At 46.3% G+C, this 6,310-nt stretch overlaps 4 non-coding genes across 4 annotated transcripts; all 4 read right to left on the bottom strand.

Annotated features, from left to right (window-relative positions):
* Nucleotides 1–1,160: 1,160 nt before the first annotated feature.
* LOC142265760 (U2 spliceosomal RNA) lies at nt 1,161–1,351 on the bottom strand. The gene has a single exon (XR_012731998.1). It is a non-coding gene; the product is annotated as a U2 spliceosomal RNA (small nuclear RNA).
* Nucleotides 1,352–2,737: 1,386 nt separating this feature from the next.
* Nucleotides 2,738–2,928, bottom strand: LOC142265759 (U2 spliceosomal RNA). The gene has a single exon (XR_012731997.1). It is a non-coding gene; the product is annotated as a U2 spliceosomal RNA (small nuclear RNA).
* A 1,387-nt stretch (nt 2,929–4,315) lies between these two features.
* On the bottom strand, nt 4,316–4,506 carry LOC142265756 (U2 spliceosomal RNA). The gene has a single exon (XR_012731995.1). It is a non-coding gene; the product is annotated as a U2 spliceosomal RNA (small nuclear RNA).
* Nucleotides 4,507–5,893: 1,387 nt separating this feature from the next.
* On the bottom strand, nt 5,894–6,084 carry LOC142265755 (U2 spliceosomal RNA). Its single transcript, XR_012731994.1, has one exon. It is a non-coding gene; the product is annotated as a U2 spliceosomal RNA (small nuclear RNA).
* Nucleotides 6,085–6,310: the final 226 nt, after the last annotated feature.

The raw sequence follows: 6,310 nt of genomic DNA, 5'->3' as shown, positions 1-6,310 counted from the left end.
TCCCCTCCCCCTTGCAGTCTTTCCAATTCACGATACAAAAAGACGGACAGGACAGGTTGCCTGACTTTCCGTCACTGCCACCCTTTGCCATCCTTACCCGTAGAAAGCCCTTTCATCATCCCCAAACCCTAATCTTTTCCCTTTCCTTCCCAGCCCCCAAACCCTGCCCTCTGTACCTTTCTCACCACCCGCTTCCCTTCTCCTGTCATCCCCCTACCACCCGGGAAAAAAAGAGATTGCCCCCTCCTTCCACTAGCCCACCCTCCCACCCAAAGAACAACTTCTTCTGCGCAGCTTGTTTTCTAGGCAGCAGCGCTATTGTGATGTCATCGGGGGGCATTGTGACAAGCCGCCAGTGTTCCGTCTCTTCATGTTGTGCACAGTTCAAACGGAAAATACATCAACAGGCAGACTACAGAAAAGCTTACTATCAAAGGTTAGAGGGGGGCTTTCTCAGAGGGCTTTTTACAGTTTTTCTATTCCCAATTAGCCGTTTAAGTGTACTTATTGAAAGTAGTAATTCTTTCATAGGCCGCCCTTTCTTAGTATTTGACGTTCCTTATATTGCGGTATGAGGCTTCGCAGTAGGTTGCAAACATTCATCACCCATGACTGTCCCCAATTGAGCTCAGAAGCTCAATGTCTATCATGACCTCTCTTTTAGAATGTCCAAGAGCAAGCAAACTATTCCTCCAGGAGAGGGCGCCAACAGACTACTAAAGAGATCATCATTACTCAAAGAAAACCCCAAAAACCAATGCATGATAGGAATAAACAGGTAACTTTCTTTGGAGTGGAAGCGGAGAGATCGCACCAGATGCCAATTCTAGATCTTATCACACCTGTGGTCACTGCAGCAGCAGGTGAATCCACTTTGTCCAAAAGGGATCTATTCCATTCAATTGCAAATGATCTAGATAAGACAGAGAACTGCAGCACGGGGACATAGCCGAGTTGGTCAGGTTGAGTGGTGATGAGTTTGCTATTTGGATGAATAAAGAAAGTCAAAAGTGTGAAAGATAAAAAACAAAAGGAGGAAGTGTGAAAAGTGAATGGGCCAAATTGAGGTGCATATGAAGACGTATGCTTTCTTCCAATTCATTAAATCGGGCTAATATGAATCAGGTGAATTGAGTTCTGCTTTTGGAAACTGGGTTAAGAAGGGGTGCACCGTTCCTGGAGGTACTGCAATACCAGGTCAATGCGTGGAGTGGACAGAGCAAGCTCTTTTTCCATCTCCCTGTTCTAAAAATCCATTTAATATATGGTCCCCAGATAGGGGACGTATCAGATATTAAACTGATAAGAACAGATACTACACTTGATCTTAGCCAAAAGGCCGAGAAGCGATAACCAGAATTGGTTTGGGCCTCGAGTGGCACCCTGGCCTATGCCGGACACATCTTAGGGAGAGAGAGCGAGAGGGAGACAAACCCACGCCTACACAAGACATTTTGTCACCCAAGCCAACCCTTGAAAAGGCTGCTTTGCAGAGCAAAAACAAGAAGAATGGTGCGTTTTGCAGCCGCCGCCCACTGCAATGAATCTGAATAACTCCTCCTTTAGGGCGCAAGCAACTCCCCTCCCCCTTGCAGTCTTTCCAATTCACGATACAAAAAGACGGACAGGACAGGTTGCCTGACTTTCCGTCACTGCCACCCTTTGCCATCCTTACCCGTAGAAAGCCCTTTCATCATCCCCAAACCCTAATCTTTTCCCTTTCCTTCCCAGCCCCCAAACCCTGCCCTCTGTACCTTTCTCACCACCCGCTTCCCTTCTCCTGTCATCCCCCTACCACCCGGGAAAAAAGAGATTGCCCCCTCCTTCCACTAGCCCACCCTCCCACCCAAAGAACAACTTCTTCTGCGCAGCTTGTTTTCTAGGCAGCAGCGCTATTGTGATGTCATCGGGGGGCATTGTGACAAGCCGCCAGTGTTCCGTCTCTTCATGTTGTGCACAGTTCAAACGGAAAATACATCAACAGGCAGACTACAGAAAAGCTTACTATCAAAGGTTAGAGGGGGGCTTTCTCAGAGGGCTTTTTACAGTTTTTCTATTCCCAATTAGCCGTTTAAGTGTACTTATTGAAAGTAGTAATTCTTTCATAGGCCGCCCTTTCTTAGTATTTGACGTTCCTTATATTGCGGTATGAGGCTTCGCAGTAGGTTGCAAACATTCATCACCCATGACTGTCCCCAATTGAGCTCAGAAGCTCAATGTCTATCATGACCTCTCTTTTAGAATGTCCAAGAGCAAGCAAACTATTCCTCCAGGAGAGGGCGCCAACAGACTACTAAAGAGATCATCATTACTCAAAGAAAACCCCAAAAACCAATGCATGATAGGAATAAACAGGTAACTTTCTTTGGAGTGGAAGCGGAGAGATCGCACCAGATGCCAATTCTAGATCTTATCACACCTGTGGTCACTGCAGCAGCAGGTGAATCCACTTTGTCCAAAAGGGATCTATTCCATTCAATTGCAAATGATCTAGATAAGACAGAGAACTGCAGCACGGGGACATAGCCGAGTTGGTCAGGTTGAGTGGTGATGAGTTTGCTATTTGGATGAATAAAGAAAGTCAAAAGTGTGAAAGATAAAAAACAAAAGGAGGAAGTGTGAAAAGTGAATGGGCCAAATTGAGGTGCATATGAAGACGTATGCTTTCTTCCAATTCATTAAATCGGGCTAATATGAATCAGGTGAATTGAGTTCTGCTTTTGGAAACTGGGTTAAGAAGGGGTGCACCGTTCCTGGAGGTACTGCAATACCAGGTCAATGCGTGGAGTGGACAGAGCAAGCTCTTTTTCCATCTCCCTGTTCTAAAAATCCATTTAATATATGGTCCCCAGATAGGGGACGTATCAGATATTAAACTGATAAGAACAGATACTACACTTGATCTTAGCCAAAAGGCCGAGAAGCGATAACCAGAATTGGTTTGGGCCTCGAGTGGCACCCTGGCCTATGCCGGACACATCTTAGGGAGAGAGAGCGAGAGGGAGACAAACCCACGCCTACACAAGACATTTTGTCACCCAAGCCAACCCTTGAAAAGGCTGCTTTGCAGAGCAAAAACAAGAAGAATGGTGCGTTTTGCAGCCGCCGCCCACTGCAATGAATCTGAATAACTCCTCCTTTAGGGCGCAAGCAACTCCCCTCCCCCTTGCAGTCTTTCCAATTCACGATACAAAAAGACGGACAGGACAGGTTGCCTGACTTTCCGTCACTGCCACCCTTTGCCATCCTTACCCGTAGAAAGCCCTTTCATCATCCCCAAACCCTAATCTTTTCCCTTTCCTTCCCAGCCCCCAAACCCTGCCCTCTGTACCTTTCTCACCACCCGCTTCCCTTCTCCTGTCATCCCCCTACCACCCGGGAAAAAAAGAGATTGCCCCCTCCTTCCACTAGCCCACCCTCCCACCCAAAGAACAACTTCTTCTGCGCAGCTTGTTTTCTAGGCAGCAGCGCTATTGTGATGTCATCGGGGGGCATTGTGACAAGCCGCCAGTGTTCCGTCTCTTCATGTTGTGCACAGTTCAAACGGAAAATACATCAACAGGCAGACTACAGAAAAGCTTACTATCAAAGGTTAGAGGGGGGCTTTCTCAGAGGGCTTTTTACAGTTTTTCTATTCCCAATTAGCCGTTTAAGTGTACTTATTGAAAGTAGTAATTCTTTCATAGGCCGCCCTTTCTTAGTATTTGACGTTCCTTATATTGCGGTATGAGGCTTCGCAGTAGGTTGCAAACATTCATCACCCATGACTGTCCCCAATTGAGCTCAGAAGCTCAATGTCTATCATGACCTCTCTTTTAGAATGTCCAAGAGCAAGCAAACTATTCCTCCAGGAGAGGGCGCCAACAGACTACTAAAGAGATCATCATTACTCAAAGAAAACCCCAAAAACCAATGCATGATAGGAATAAACAGGTAACTTTCTTTGGAGTGGAAGCGGAGAGATCGCACCAGATGCCAATTCTAGATCTTATCACACCTGTGGTCACTGCAGCAGCAGGTGAATCCACTTTGTCCAAAAGGGATCTATTCCATTCAATTGCAAATGATCTAGATAAGACAGAGAACTGCAGCACGGGGACATAGCCGAGTTGGTCAGGTTGAGTGGTGATGAGTTTGCTATTTGGATGAATAAAGAAAGTCAAAAGTGTGAAAGATAAAAAACAAAAGGAGGAAGTGTGAAAAGTGAATGGGCCAAATTGAGGTGCATATGAAGACGTATGCTTTCTTCCAATTCATTAAATCGGGCTAATATGAATCAGGTGAATTGAGTTCTGCTTTTGGAAACTGGGTTAAGAAGGGGTGCACCGTTCCTGGAGGTACTGCAATACCAGGTCAATGCGTGGAGTGGACAGAGCAAGCTCTTTTTCCATCTCCCTGTTCTAAAAATCCATTTAATATATGGTCCCCAGATAGGGGACGTATCAGATATTAAACTGATAAGAACAGATACTACACTTGATCTTAGCCAAAAGGCCGAGAAGCGATAACCAGAATTGGTTTGGGCCTCGAGTGGCACCCTGGCCTATGCCGGACACATCTTAGGGAGAGAGAGCGAGAGGGAGACAAACCCACGCCTACACAAGACATTTTGTCACCCAAGCCAACCCTTGAAAAGGCTGCTTTGCAGAGCAAAAACAAGAAGAATGGTGCGTTTTGCAGCCGCCGCCCACTGCAATGAATCTGAATAACTCCTCCTTTAGGGCGCAAGCAACTCCCCTCCCCCTTGCAGTCTTTCCAATTCACGATACAAAAAGACGGACAGGACAGGTTGCCTGACTTTCCGTCACTGCCACCCTTTGCCATCCTTACCCGTAGAAAGCCCTTTCATCATCCCCAAACCCTAATCTTTTCCCTTTCCTTCCCAGCCCCCAAACCCTGCCCTCTGTACCTTTCTCACCACCCGCTTCCCTTCTCCTGTCATCCCCCTACCACCCGGGAAAAAAAGAGATTGCCCCCTCCTTCCACTAGCCCACCCTCCCACCCAAAGAACAACTTCTTCTGCGCAGCTTGTTTTCTAGGCAGCAGCGCTATTGTGATGTCATCGGGGGGCATTGTGACAAGCCGCCAGTGTTCCGTCTCTTCATGTTGTGCACAGTTCAAACGGAAAATACATCAACAGGCAGACTACAGAAAAGCTTACTATCAAAGGTTAGAGGGGGGCTTTCTCAGAGGGCTTTTTACAGTTTTTCTATTCCCAATTAGCCGTTTAAGTGTACTTATTGAAAGTAGTAATTCTTTCATAGGCCGCCCTTTCTTAGTATTTGACGTTCCTTATATTGCGGTATGAGGCTTCGCAGTAGGTTGCAAACATTCATCACCCATGACTGTCCCCAATTGAGCTCAGAAGCTCAATGTCTATCATGACCTCTCTTTTAGAATGTCCAAGAGCAAGCAAACTATTCCTCCAGGAGAGGGCGCCAACAGACTACTAAAGAGATCATCATTACTCAAAGAAAACCCCAAAAACCAATGCATGATAGGAATAAACAGGTAACTTTCTTTGGAGTGGAAGCGGAGAGATCGCACCAGATGCCAATTCTAGATCTTATCACACCTGTGGTCACTGCAGCAGCAGGTGAATCCACTTTGTCCAAAAGGGATCTATTCCATTCAATTGCAAATGATCTAGATAAGACAGAGAACTGCAGCACGGGGACATAGCCGAGTTGGTCAGGTTGAGTGGTGATGAGTTTGCTATTTGGATGAATAAAGAAAGTCAAAAGTGTGAAAGATAAAAAACAAAAGGAGGAAGTGTGAAAAGTGAATGGGCCAAATTGAGGTGCATATGAAGACGTATGCTTTCTTCCAATTCATTAAATCGGGCTAATATGAATCAGGTGAATTGAGTTCTGCTTTTGGAAACTGGGTTAAGAAGGGGTGCACCGTTCCTGGAGGTACTGCAATACCAGGTCAATGCGTGGAGTGGACAGAGCAAGCTCTTTTTCCATCTCCCTGTTCTAAAAATCCATTTAATATATGGTCCCCAGATAGGGGACGTATCAGATATTAAACTGATAAGAACAGATACTACACTTGATCTTAGCCAAAAGGCCGAGAAGCGATAACCAGAATTGGTTTGGGCCTCGAGTGGCACCCTGGCCTATGCCGGACACATCTTAGGGAGAGAGAGCGAGAGGGAGACAAACCCACGCCTACACAAGACATTTTGTCACCCAAGCCAACCCTTGAAAAGGCTGCTTTGCAGAGCAAAAACAAGAAGAATGGTGCGTTTTGCAGCCGCCGCCCACTGCAATGAATCTGAATAACTCCCTCCTTTAGGGCGCAAGCA

The sequence above is a fragment of the Anomaloglossus baeobatrachus genome, unplaced genomic scaffold, assembly GCF_048569485.1.
Source record: "Anomaloglossus baeobatrachus isolate aAnoBae1 unplaced genomic scaffold, aAnoBae1.hap1 Scaffold_2776, whole genome shotgun sequence".
Taxonomy (NCBI): domain Eukaryota; kingdom Metazoa; phylum Chordata; class Amphibia; order Anura; family Aromobatidae; genus Anomaloglossus; species Anomaloglossus baeobatrachus.
The sequence above is the reverse complement of the archived record's forward strand: the minus strand, read 5'-3'. Positions and strand labels throughout refer to the sequence as shown.